The sequence below is a fragment of the Megascapheus bottae genome, unplaced genomic scaffold (assembly GCF_031878675.1).
Source record: "Megascapheus bottae isolate mThoBot1 unplaced genomic scaffold, mThoBot2.hap1 HAP1_SCAFFOLD_50, whole genome shotgun sequence".
NCBI lineage: Eukaryota > Metazoa > Chordata > Mammalia > Rodentia > Geomyidae > Megascapheus > Megascapheus bottae.
Window position 1 is genome coordinate 1,338,005 of NW_028327837.1, and position 14,461 is coordinate 1,352,465.

Genomic DNA, 14,461 nt, shown 5'->3' on the forward strand with positions numbered 1-14,461 from the left:
TAAACAGGCAGCAAATGCACCTGTAATCCTTGCTTCTTGAAAAGCTGAGATCTGAGCACTGGAATTCCAAGTCAACCTTGGCAATTATGTCAATAAAAACTCATCTCTCCGATTACCCATCAGAAAACAGTAAGTGGTGCTGTGACAGAAAGTGGTACAGCACTAGCCTTGTTTGAAAAAGCTCAGGAACAGGGTCCAGGCCTTGAGTTCAAGGCTGTTTTGACCATAAAGATATGAAGGTAGAACAGGGGGTAATAATGTGAAAATACTAACATAATGAATATGATGGGAAAATACTAGAATAATGAATATGTTATGAAAATACTAGATGAATATGATGTGAACATACTAATATAATGAATATGATTAGAATGAAAGAACAATGGGATGAAATATAGCTAAACTACTTCTAGAAGTATATTGTTAATGCCAACTTGTATCTAAAGGCATATGGCCATAAGAGATAAAACCACTAGAACAGGGAATGGGGCAGTAACGATGGAAACTGCCAGCATCCAGGCACACGGGATAGAGTAATTGCAAATGGCTAAGAACCAGACACCTTGCCATAGGAGAAAAGGTAAGAACCCAGCACACCCCTGGGCACAACTAATTGAAAAGAGACTTTTCTGGGCCCTAACCAAGCAAAATAAACAAGAAGGAGTTTGGGCCAGAGAGGAACAGCCAATGCCCAATATAACCAAAAGACCAAAAATGAGGGTCAGCAATTCTTCTGGCCTTAACCAAGACTGTGGTTTGAGGATCTTTGCTCTACAGGAGCTACTCTTGAGCCGAGAGGACTGATGAGGACTGATGGGGCCCCATAGCTCATACCATGACAGGACTGGGAACTGCATCTACCAACTGACTGGCAGGCCCTGTTTAACTTAGAAACTAAGAGATGTCAGAGTGGTGGGTCCAGCATGTGCACTGGATAGGCAGGCTAAAATTAGGCAAGTTAGGACTAGAATACAGGAACTGTGTTAATTCTGCTAAGCTATGTTAAATCAATAAACTGTTGGTGAATTATGTCCCCTTCTCAAGAGAAAGGCCCATAAAAAAACAGAAACAAAAACAGAAAATCATCAGAAGATGGTTGCTCAGGCCTGTAGTCGTAGCTACTCAGTAGGCTGAAGACTGGGATTGCAATTTGAGGCAGGCCAAGCAAAAAAGCCTCTGAGACTCTGATATCCAATTGACCAGAAACAAAGCAGGAAATTGCTGTGGGTCAGGGTGTAGAGTGGCAGCCTTGAGTGTAAATAGGTAAGGGAGAACATGAGGCCCTGAGTTCAAATACCAGGCCTTGGGCAAAAAATAAAATAGAATACAAAACAGCCTTTTAATTGCCTGTAATATCTACCTTACTGTTGTCTCTGGGTTCCTTCCTTTACTGCTCAGCCACTAGTAGTCCAGTTTGCTTGTAGTAGCTTTAGGGTATGGTGTTGAGAAGATGGTACCTTACCCATTATTTCTTAGCTTCAGATGCTCCCAACTTTGCTCTGTTGCTTGGTGCTCAGAGAGCCCTCCTCCAATCCAGGGCCTAGGAGAGACCTAGACCACAAGACCATAACAGCAAACATTAAACACAGCTTCCCTGGGTTAATAAGAATAGGTTGGCCCAGGGAACTCTGGGTGCTCTGGCCCAGAGCCATTTGTGAGCACAGGTATCTCTGAGCTAGCCTTTGAGGAGACAGAGACTTGGACTAGAAACAATGGGGCCCAAGGATTCTGGCAGATTTTAAAGCTCTGGAGGGGGAATAGAAAAGAAAACCCTCTTTTACTGAGGGAAGCTGAGTGATGGGGGAGGGAATGCAGAGAGGTCATAAAGCTACACGTTATAGGCAATTGAACAGCTATAAATTTTTAAAATTCAATTTACATTCTTTTATTTTTCTTACTGATTATAGAAAGATGATATGCAGAGGGATTATGTCAACAGTCAGGTCATGTGTATATTGATGTTGAAACAGTGGCATCCATTTCCTCACTATCTCCCAGTTTTTTCCTCTATCCCCACCCACAAGTTTTTGGTTTTTGCCAGTCCTGAGGCTTGCCCTCAGGATCTGAGCTTTGTCCCTGAGCCTCTCTGTGCTCAAGGCTAGTATTCTACACTTGAGCCACAGCATCACTTCCAGCTTTTCCTGAATTGTTATTGGAAATAAGAGTTCACAGACTTTCTTGCCAGTGATGGCTTTGAATCATGATCCTCAGATCTCAGCCTCCTGAGAAGCCAGGATTATAGTTTAGAACCACTGGTGCCCAGCTCCCACCTACAAGTTTTAGAGATTATTTTCAATATAATATCCAGAGAATACCACTGCTGCATTTCTCCCACCATTCCTCCCCCCATTCTTCCAAGGATATAGAATGAGAACACCGGATGAAAAGAAAGGGGAATAAAAAATGTGAGAGGCCAGTAGTTCACGCCTGTTATCTCAGCTGCACAGGAGACTGAGGACTGCAATTCCAAGTCTGCTCAAGCTGGAAAACCTTTCAGTTTCTAACATCCAATTAAACACTGGAAAATTGGAAGTAGCATTATGACTCAAAGTGGTGGGATGCCTGCCTTGAATGAAAAGCTTAGACAGAGGGCCCAGGCCTTGAGGTCAAGCATGCTGACATACGAGAAAGAAAAAGAGAAAGAGGAAAGGAAAAAAAAAGCAGCCTCTTGTCTCTTTTTCCTGGTGATCAGTTTGCTATTATTTTTTATGAAATCTTTGTGTGGTGTGTGTGTGTGTGTGTGTGTGTGTGTGTGTGTGTGTGTGTGTGTGTGCCTCCATATGTGCATATGTACATGACTGTGTGTGTTCGTACTAGGGTTTTAAGCAGAGCCTTATGCTCTCCCTTAACTATTTCTACTTGAAGCAGAAAACTTATAAGCCAAAGCTCCACTTCTGTCTTTTTTTCTGGAAGACTGGAGATAAGGTTCTCTTGGATTTGATTGCCCAGGCTGGCTCTGGACCTTGATTCTCACATCTCAGCTTCCTGTGTAGCTAAATTACAGGCGTGAGCCACCTTGTGCTGGACTAATTGAAAGTCCTTGTTATCTTCTTGGTTAATGAGAGGAAGAACCATATGGGCCCAGTTTTGAAATCAGAAACCCAGTATGAAACTGTTTGCACCATTATTGTACCTGAAACTGGGACTTTAGACTCCAGCCATCAAATCAAGGAGTCCTACCCACAAAAGGTCCAGCCACTCTCCTAGAGAAGCCAAATAAAGTGATATGGTGAAGTGTGGGTAAAGGATATTTAGTTTATAGCAGGCTTAGGAAGATAGCACTACTTCTTCAGCTGTCTTCAGAGGTACAGATATTGATTTTAGGTTAAATAGGGAGGCTTAGGGGAAGGCAGGGAGAAGAGCTTGCATACAAAAAATAGTCCCAAATCCCACGGTGGCCTGGTTGACCACTAGTGAGCTCAGACATTGTCCCTAGAAGAATTCCAGGGAAGTTGTTATCACTTGATTACAGGAACAAAACAGGGACCAAATTATCTCCTGAGATTTGGGCCATTGGTTTTCATCTGCTAAGACGCATCTTAAGGCTGTTGTTTCCACACAGGATGCTTCTCAGGGAGTCTTTATTTCCTCCTGGTGCCCAAAGGTGATTGTGAAAGAATGCAGCACAGAATAGTTGATATCCAGATAGGAGGCCATTCAGTGAATTCACAAAGCCTGGCAAAAACATCTAAAAGGTTGCATCTTACATACCAAGATCTGCTTTGGATCTAGTAAATCTGTTCCCTGTTCACTTGGATTTAGAGTTTGTGACTGAGTGGCACTGGGGACAACTGAGAGCACATGGAGGCTAGGACAGCTATTGGCCCACAGGCTCTGGAACAGAGAGGGACAGCAGCCACCACATCCAATCCCAAGAATCACACACATGCTCCCTGCAGTGTCTCTAGAACCTTCCAAAGACAGACCTTCAATACCTAGCATTTTGCCCTATGCTAAGGGGGTCCCCCTCTACTTTGGGCAAAGAAAACACAGCACCTGAGCACCGCACAGGGATCTGCCAGACCCACACACAGCTGACCTCTGCCTCCTGTCACTACCCTCCTCTCCATCATCCTTTTAGAGAGCATTTATAAAAATTTTTATTGCTTTTATAAAGCTGAGATACAAAGGTGTTAAGTTGCAAAAGTAGCTAGGATTATAGGCAAGACACATAGTACTTGTCTTGCTCTCTCCCTATTTATGATTTTGGTAATACTGAGGCTTGAACTCAGGCCTTTGGCATTGTTCTTTTGCTTTATCTTTCAAGGGGAGTGTGCTTTAGTACTTGTGCCACAGTTCTACATGTGGTTTTTTGTGGTTGATTACATGTAAGTCTCATGGACTGGTGTTTCTACCTGGATTGGCTTCCAACCACAATCCTCAGATCTCAGCCCCCTGTGTAGTTAGGATTATTGATCCCTGGCACCCAGGAGAGCAAATATTGTCAGTGTAGCATGGATGAGCAGAAGGGAGAGCACCTCTTTCTCCCCTGGGCTGTTGTGTGGCCACCCCAGGAAGGTAGGCTAATGTGTGGTGTTCACCAGATGCCAGGGCAGCGGACTGCCCTGACTGCAGAAGCAGGGGGGCTTCTAGACAGTACATTTTGGCTACTGCACGTGGGAGTAGGTACTTCTGGCATGAAGAAGGTGGTGGCCCTGGCTGACGTTGCACACACAGTGGGGCTCATGAGGAACATCCCAGAGGATGATCCCACCCCAGTGTCCTCAATGTTCAGGGGACACCCCACAAGAGGGTGTGCAGCAACAGAAACCCATAGCTCAATCAAAAGCCTGGTCAGAAAGCCACAGACAGGACTTCAGAGAAGCAAAGCTATGAGTGCCTATGTGGCAGTGCCCCCTGGGTTGGAACTTCCCTCCTCTGAGCCTCAGTTTCCAAATGTCCAATATGGATTTCCCAGTTGCCACATTGTAGTCTTTCTGAGGAAAACTACACGAGGTAGTCCTTGTTAAAACTTCAGATAGCCAGGTCGTTGTGTCTCTTGCCACTAATCCTAGCTACTCAGGAGGCTGAGATATGACGACTGTGACTGAAAGCTGGTACTGAGTCAGTGAGACTCTTATCTCCAAGAAACAACCAAAAATCTACAAGTGGATTTGTGGCTTTAGGCATAAAGAACAAAACTTGAACCAAAAAAAGTATAAGTTTAATGCCCGCGCCCTGAGTTCAAATCCCAGGACAGTCTCACAGGCAAATACAAACACACACACACACACACACACACACACACACACACACACACACACACACACACACCAAAAGATAACAAAAATTAAATAAAGCACAACACTCCCCACTACTATAATTGCCTACCACTAGTCCTCCTGCTATCTAGCTCCTCTGACTTTGGCCTCTCTCCAACCCCACTACCTGTGACAGGAGCTCCCCTTCCAACTGCCAACTTTGGCTCTTTGCAGCTGGCCAGACAGGCAAGACAATGGGTGATGAGTAACGCAAGAGGATTGTGTTAACAGCACAGTAATCAAAGTATGTCTAGTTCTTGGAATTAGCACATGAATAAAATCTTATTCTATCAATTGCATGCATTCTATGCAATTTTGTGTGAATAAACTGGTGGTTTGTGGTGCCTGTGTGCGAGAGTGCATGTGTGTGTGTGTGTGTGTGTGTGTGTGTGTGTGTATGTGTGATGATACTGGGTTTGAACTCACGGATTGCGTGCTGTTGCTTAGCTATTTTGTGCAAGGCTGATGCTCTATCGCTTAAGCACAGGTCTACTTTTGATTTTTTTTATGTGGTTTACTGCAGAAAAAAGTTTGATGGATTTCCCTGCCTTGATTGGCTTTGAACCTTGATCCTCTCAGCTCCACATACTAAGTAGCCAGGATTATAGGTGTCAGGTACTGGGGCTCAGATTTGGTCAGATGTTAGTAAATGCCAATCATGACTTTACCAAAGGCCAGTAGGAGTCTAAACGTGATACTTATGGGAAGGTTGTCTGAAAGGGACATTTCCAAGAAGTATTTGTGTGTGTATGTGTGCCTGGTGCTGGGGATCAAACCTAAGACCCAGCACTTGCTAAGCAGAGGCTGTGTCAGTGTACCACTGGGAAGCCTAAGTTAATATTGAAGTTGTATGAACTTCAGCGAAAAGGTGTTTTTTAACAGGCCCCACCGGAAGGTCACTCTGAACTAACTCTAAACCAGCAGAGATAGCAGTTTCAAAGAAAGCCCAGGCCCCAGCTCCTAAGGGTGCTCAGGCCACAGCCTCCTAAGGGTGCGCTGACTCCAGCCTCTAAGCTGGAGGGCTCTGTGAAGGCCCCACAGAGAAGACCTTTGTCTGCCAGTGTGATGACAGGTGAACTGCTGTGGCTCCCTGGCTGCCATCTAGAGGGTGGGGTGTGGCCTGTGTCAATTCTACCAATAAACCTGAGGCAGGAAGACAAAAGTAAATCAATGAATAAATAAATAAATAAATAAATAAATAAATAAATAAATAAATAAATAATGTTTTTTTTTGCCAGTCCTGGGGCTTGAACTTAGTGCCTGAGCACTGTCTCTGAGCTTCTTTTTACTCAAGGTTAGCTCTCTGCAACTTCCCAGCTTTTTGCATGTATGTGTGATACTGGGAATTCCAACCCAGGGCTTTACATGCTAGGCAAGCACTCTACAATTAAGCCACCTTCCCAGCCCACAATTTTAATTTTATACTGTAGTCCATGACAACAATTTAGAAATAAAATATGTTTTGTAGTTAATTATGTCATTTAAGTTCCTTTCTGCAGTTAGCAACAGAAGACAAATTTAAACACACACACACACACACACACACACACGTACACACACAATTTCTTAAGATACTTAGCAGAAATGGAGGAAGACATTTCTAGTGGAAATTTATGTGAAAAATTCAATAATATCATTTCTGATTGGCCTTTTTGATTCTCTTGGTTTTTGCTCCACAGCTGTCCATCATTATGGTACCAAGTGAATAAGAAAAAATAGAGAAAGCTATTCCCTTACTGGCATGCTATCCAAGGTATTAGATTACTATGTTGGGTGTAAATCCTGAATTTGTTACTTTACTAATTTTTTGATATATCTAATTGTCCAAACTTCTAATTTCCCAGGAAAATAGAAGTAATGATAGCACTTGAATTATGAGGACTAAATGAATTTACTATTGAAGAGCTTCTAGGCACTGGATTTATTATGATTGGGCTCCATAAATGTTACTATTTTTCCCAATTTCTCCCAATCTTTTCCATTTCTCAAGTTACCTAGGTCCATTTTGATATAAAATTCCTCACTCTTCCTCTCTCTCTGGATCAATCTGATGTAGGGCATCTGAGCTGTTTCCTTAACATGGTTGTATAGTAATTAGTGCATCAATGAACATGGAGGTATATAAATATATATATATATCTTTATTGTATACTGACTTTCAATCTTTTGGATAAATTCCCAAGAGGGTTACTGCTGGAACATAAGTAGTTCTAAATACCTATCTTACCTGAAAACTCTTTTTAAAATTTAAAGAGCTTGTAACATAGTGTATTGGAAATAAATTATTTTCACTATAGACTATTAGAGGTAGAATGATGTAAATTATATGAATATTTTTCTAGCAGTACTTTTTTTTTCTGCTGGTCATGGGGTTTGAACTCTGGGCCTGGGCACTATCCCTTTGCTCTTCAGCTCAAGGCTATTGCCCTGGCCCTTGAGCCAGGGGCCACTTCCGGTTTTCCTAGTGGTTAATTGGAGATAAGAGTCTCATGGTCTTTAGTACCCTGGCTGGCTTTGAACCCAGATCCTCAGATCTCATCCTCTTGTGTAGCTAGGATTACAGGAGTGAGCCACCACTCCTGGCTTTTTTGTAGCAATTCTGAAAAATGGATACACAGGGAAGAAAGAAAATGAGTTGAGAGAAGAAGGCCAGTAGTTGTGGAGACATACAATTGGTAAATTCATAAACTAGCCAATTCAAGATTATGATGTATGTACATATGTATACATGCATTGATGAGTTCATAGAAACATACACACTCTGAAGAGAGGTTACTATTACCAATATATAATTTATTTAATAAACATACAGAATATAGTGTGTTTGTCACTGAAAGATTTCTTCAAAGAATATATCTACAGCAAAGTCTGGACGATAAATGTTCCATGTCTTTTCTTTATGTGGATTGTCCAGGTCAGCTCGTGTTAAATAAAGTCTAAGGACAGGAAAAAAAGTCATTACATTTTCTTTTAGGGCTTACAGTATGTGATTGTAGTTCTTAATGTACTATGTTATTTCTCTTCTCGTTTTTTTGCCCTTATGGTTTTTCTCATGTTGTTACTGTGTGTGACTTGCTACCTGGTATATTGTATACACATTTATTTGTTTATTTGAAACAGGGAAGGGAAGGGGGGAAAAGAGAGGACTGGGAGGTGGAGGAGGGGACAAAAGCATGAGAAGGGGTACAATTATATGAGAAGTAATGCACCTACTACCTGACGAATATAACTGTAATCCATCTTTACATTCTCCCGACATTAAAACAAGAACAATAAAACCAAAACAGAATAGTCATCCAATAGCACACCCTTGTTTACAAAGAGACTTGCTGGCTGCAACCAGGATTTAAGTCCTACTTGTCTTCACTACTTAGCCCATTCTGCCTCTTTGGAATGACATAAAAGACCTTAATCTTCAGAAACAAATTGATCAGTCACAACATGCCTGTTAGAGAATTACTGACACCCACATTGAGCATATTATCTAAGTGTTTTGTAAAACTTTTTAAATTTCATTTGTCAGGTAGTAGGAGGTGCAGGTCTTCTCACACATTAATACACCTTCTCATGTGTTTCTCCCTGTTTCCCTCCACCCACCCCCTTCCAATCATGTTGTTTCCCCCATTTCCCTACTTCAAATAAACAAAGAAACATATATTCTAAGTGTTTATAATTGACAAAAGTTACCAAGGGGCTGGGAGTTTGGCCTAGTGTAAGAGTGCTTGCCTAGCATGCATGAAGACCCAGGTTCAATGACTCAGTACCACATACATAGGAAAAGCTGACAGTGGTGCTGTGGATCAAGTGGTAGGACTCTAGCATTGAGAAGGCCAAAGAACAGTGCAGAAGCCATGAGTTCAAGCCCCAGGACTGTCACAATAATTACCAAGACATAATTGGGTGTATAATGAAACCTCGTAATTAAATAGTGTTCTGGGGTTTTTTTTTTGTATTTGTCTTTGTTTTCGTTAATGTCAGTAGTGGGGTTTCTACTCATGACCTTGAGTTCTCAATAAACTTTCTCTGCTCAAGCTGACCCTCTCTTACTTGAGCTCCAATTGCATTTCTGATTTTTCAAGGACTCGTTGGAGATAAGTGTGACATAGACATGCCTGCCCAGGCTAGCTTCAAACTGTGTTCCTCAGATCTCAGCCTCCTGTGTAGCTAGAATGACAGGTCACTGAGCCACCAGTGCCCAGCTATATCGCCCTGAATCGGTGAAATGATGTTTTTGTCTAAGCCACAATCTCATCAGTGTAAAAAAGATTTATCAAGCAAGGAAAAAATGATACCAATTTTCCAGAAATGACTACAAAAAGGAGGATCCAATGTTCTTATAATCTCCAATGAGATGATGGTGGTGGAAAGGACAAAGCTATCCTTTAGCAAGAACCAGTTTGACAAGAAGCAACAAGTAAACACCCTGCCTTTGTCGAGGACTTTGCTCAAGAGACAGCTGGACACGTAGGAAAATGGATAGAAATTTTCCTTTAAATGTAGAGTTTACTCTTTCCAAAATCAAATTGTATGTGAGTTACAAATCTGTAGAAATGAGGCTTTCTTGCTGCTGTCTTAATAGATTTGAGGTATTATCAGGCCCAGTTCAGATTTCAAGAGAAGTCTGGCACTGGATGTAACCAATACTATCCAGCACCACTTCTGGCTTTTTCTATGTATGTGGTACCGAGGAATCAAACCTGGGTCTTTGTCCATGTTAGACAAGCACTCTACCACTAGGACAAACTCATGGCCTAAGGTCTTCATTATCCCCCCCTCTCTCTCTGTCTCTCTCTCTCTGTCTCTCTGTCTCTCTCTGTCTCTCTGTCTCTGTCTCTGTCTCTCTCTCTCTCTCTCTCTCTCTCTCTCTCTCTCTCTCTCTCTCTCTCTCTCTCTCTCTCTCTCTCCCTCTTGGTGGGTCATGGGGCCTGAGTGTTGTCCCTGAGCTCTACAACCCAAGAATAACACCCTACCCTTAACCCAACCCCTATTTCCCTTTTCTAGAGGTTAATTGGAGATAAGAGTCTCAGGTCCTTTAGTGCCCAGGGTGGCTTTGAGCCTTAATCTTCAGATCAGGCTCTTGAGTAGCTAGGATAATAGGCCTGAGCCACCTCCCCCAGCTCCAAGGTCTTCATATATATCCTCACACTTTTATGAGGACATGGCAACAGTCATTTCTGCCTTGATATGGATGATCTAGAAAGTGTTTTTCTTTTTACCACCACAGGTCAATACTCCTGAAAACTGAGTCTTTGTAGGTTCAGGAATGAGTTTCTAGATAAAGTAGTAGGTTCTTAGCAATAATACATCATTCAGTCATGAGGAAACCTTTTCAAAGTGGAGGTTAACCAAACAATGCTTTTGAAATTGTTAATACTTCTCAGGCCTTAAAACTTCTGTCCTACATGGAAATGTGCCTACAGCAGAAGAAAGCCAGCTAAAGCCTCCCTAGACTAATCCCACCAATCATGATCCAATAAAGTGACATTCACCTAGACCTTTCTATATTCCAGGAACCGGGTAGATGTACACTTCGTGAGAGAACTTGATCATTATTATGATCTGGGTAATTGCCTCTTCACTGACACATTGCCTTGTGGTAGGGGATAGGAAATGTTTGCTTAAGCAATTCTTTATTTTTGTAGAAAATGAGCTTAGTATAGTAGGCAAAGGAATTGCCAATCTGTCTTACAATCTGTCCTTACCTGTTCTTCTCTATGAGAGATGTATGGAACCACATGAAGAATGCACAGTCATCATAATAGTTTGGAAGCTTCTAAAAACACATGATTAAAGAAAGAGGTGATTTGTATAATAAAATGGATATCAAAAACTAATAATTGCATTGGGGTTGACGTTCCTTCCTTCTGCCTTTTTGTGTACATCAATTGCAACATCCTATCTATTACAATGTACTCAGAGGCTTGAAGAGAATACTTTTTCATTAAAAATATAAAGGATCAAAATTACTACAATAAAATAGAAAACAAGTGTTCAGTTGGATTTCATTAAAAGACATAATCAGGGTGAAAAAATGTAGCACCAAAATAGAGGGAAACATAGGCATATTTTGTATCTGGATGGGATCTTGTATTCACAATATTTTTAATTCAAAAACTAATGTCTGAAAAACAAAAGCAGATGCAACAAACACCAAGGGTTTGAGCATATACTTCAGTTAGTCAGAGAGTATACCCCAAAGTGGCAAGCACATGCAGAGCAGAGCTGGACTTCTACTGTCTCACCCACTAGGATCACCAACAAAATTCAGCAAAACCACAGACCACTGGAGTCCTCAGACCTTGCCAAATGGGAAAGCAATGGTAGAAAAGCAACTGTGGGTTTCTCAATAAGTTAAACATAGAATGACCATTTGGCACCAATTCAACTTCAGGGATGTTTTATATGATAAATATAGACAATGATCTCTCAATCTGATTAGAACACCACTAAAGAATCAACTAAAGACCTATGTTTACACACACACACACACACACACACACACACACACACACACACACACACACACACACACACCAAACATACTGTGGTGAATTCTTCATCCTTTCTGTTTGCTCTGCTTTCATTTTGACTCTGTTAGGCTGGAATACCAGAAGCAGGGCACAGCCACCCCCAACAGTTTCCAGTCTCTGCTACCTCTCAGTTCCTCAGTGGGAATGAGCTAGACACCTGTCTCATGCACCCAATTTCTAGTGATCACCTGTCTATGTGACAGCAGATACAATGCACTTGACCTAGTGACTCCATACTACCAGGGACCTCTGAAGATATGTCATAGTGACTACTTGTGTTACAGCACCTTGGACCACAATGAAACCTCCCATGGAAAACCTGCTAAGGGCACACCTGGCCCCCAAGAGAATGTTATTTGCTTCTAACGTTGCCTTGTGTCCCTCCACTGGTCAGGTATCAGTTTTCCCTGGATGGCTCCCCTCCATCCACTGGCCCTGCAATATGTACTGCCTTTCCCTTCTCTGTCATAAACTGCTTCTCTTATTCACTGTGTTGTGTTTTCATGCTTTGTTGGTGACTTATGTAATAAGCATATACAACCTGCTCTATTCAGGGTTTTCCTAGAGTGATTAATTTGGTAGAAAGTCAGACAGCAGCTATAGGTCATCTGTCAGTACAAACAAGTTTCCTGTGAGGAGGATCCATGGTCACCAGTGGGACAATTAGACATGAAGCCACTCCCCACCAGGGTAAACAATCATCCTGTGAAAGACACACTGTACAGCATCCACAGCCATTTCACCTGGAGCTCCATCACAACAAAGCTGGAATGTATGGTCCTGTCCAGAGACAGAGTCCTTGAGAGTCAGCCCAAAGACATAGAACTCACATCTATTTCCATAACTGACAACTAGTTTGAATAATTAGGCATCAATATTGGTGATGGCTAGCTACACAAGAAGCTGAGATCTGGAGGATCAAAGTCAGCCATGGCAAAAAGTAAAATATTGTTTCCACGTTAACCAGCAAAGAAACAGGGATGGAGGCATGACTCGAGTGATAGATGTTTAGCCAAGCAAGTAAACCAAGCAAAAATCCAAACCAAAGTATGGCCAAAAACAAAACAAACCAGTAATCAATAATTTCCTCATTTTTCACAAGCATGCCATCCCATCTTAACCCTTAATAATCACAAAACTAGCTCTCATCAAGACCCCCTGCACCAGGGAAAAAAACCACAGTGTTTGTTTAGAGACACTAGCTAAGCAAGAATTCACAGTGGTTCTGTTATCCAAGGGGAAACATTGAAATGGAGAGACTTCCCAGGTGGTCACTTGCTTCAACATTCACATTCACATCTCAGTCCCTAAGACTGCTCAGCAGTGAGCAAGCAGGTAATGAAGGAGGGCATACAGAACACATGGAAGTTCTTACTGAGAGTAGGAATAGATGATTTCATAGAAAATCATTATAGTCATATATGACACTCAGACATGACATGTACGGCTGATCCATTAAAATTACACAGTTATACTAATGATAGCAAGTCAATAGATAATTATGGACAGGAAAGTAAAATCTCCCTCACATTTGGTAAACACACTGATCATGACGTGTTTAAAAGATAGACAACATAACTGTAATTACTCTTATGGAAAGTCAACAATGTCGGTTTCTTTTTAGCATCTTTGCTTTCATACTTTTCTCATTTGATAAGTAACAGATATTAATTGCTTACAATTCAGAAGAAAGTGATCAGAAATATTTTAAATATATACAAGAAATTCTGATGACTTTGTTTTGTGTTTTCCTCCCCTTCCCGAGACATGCATTTTTATCTGTCCTTTATATTTTAGGGAACTGCAGCAAAGGAAATTGCAAACCCAGACCAAACAAAAGAGCAAACAATCATGCAGGATACTTGAGGACTCACCGAAGAAGAAAATTTTACTTTTATATCATCACATAAGTCCGGACAGTTGGGCACCAAAAAGATTGCTCTATTTGTATCAATATCATGGACAACCTGTCAATGAACACATGGAATTAGGAACTCAAAGTGTTGCCAGCGATTAGTATTCTTTTTCACTCATGAAATCATCCTTAATTCATTATATACTCATAATTTCATAGCTCAGTAATTTCATATAGAAAATAGCAGTAATTTTTTTCTGAAGTGGTAAAGGTACTGGGCTCCAAATGTTTGATAGCTATCTTAAGACTACACTTGAGAAGCAAAGTATTCATTTTTGACAAGTGTCTTTTTGTTTATTGTAATGTATAGAGGGATTACAGTTATATTCACCAGAGAGTAGGTGTCTTACTTCTCACACATTGATACCACCTCTCATGGTTTTGTCCCCATTTTCCTCTCCCAACACCTCTCCCAATCATATGGTTTCCCCACTTCTCTTTCCTATTTTAAATAATCAAATAAACATACATACAATATACCAGGTCACAAAGTCAGATACAGTAACAATATGAGATTAACCAGAAGGAAACTAAACAGAAGAGGAATAACGGAGTGCATTAAGAGCCACAATCACACAAGATAAAGCTCTTGTTTCAATATCCTAGAGATCCTTTCATTTAGTCTCATCCTATATGACCAGGAGTTTCTAATGTAATACACATGACTGTTCTATGTGAATCATCCGATTTTTATATTCTTTTAAGGATGCGCTTTTAACTGCAGTCTGAAACAGTATATTGATGTTCAAGAAGCA

The 14,461-nt window shown here is 41.2% G+C and overlaps 1 long non-coding RNA gene across 1 annotated transcript; it reads right to left on the reverse strand.

The window, feature by feature from the left end:
- Window positions 1–8,140: 8,140 nt before the first annotated feature.
- On the reverse strand, window positions 8,141–13,819 carry LOC150039052 (uncharacterized). Its single transcript, XR_016534546.1, has 3 exons — window positions 13,666–13,819; window positions 10,964–11,034; window positions 8,141–8,197 (listed from the first exon to the last, which is right to left on the reverse strand). It is a non-coding gene; the product is annotated as an uncharacterized LOC150039052 (long non-coding RNA).
- Between the last annotated feature and the right edge of the window lie 642 nt (window positions 13,820–14,461).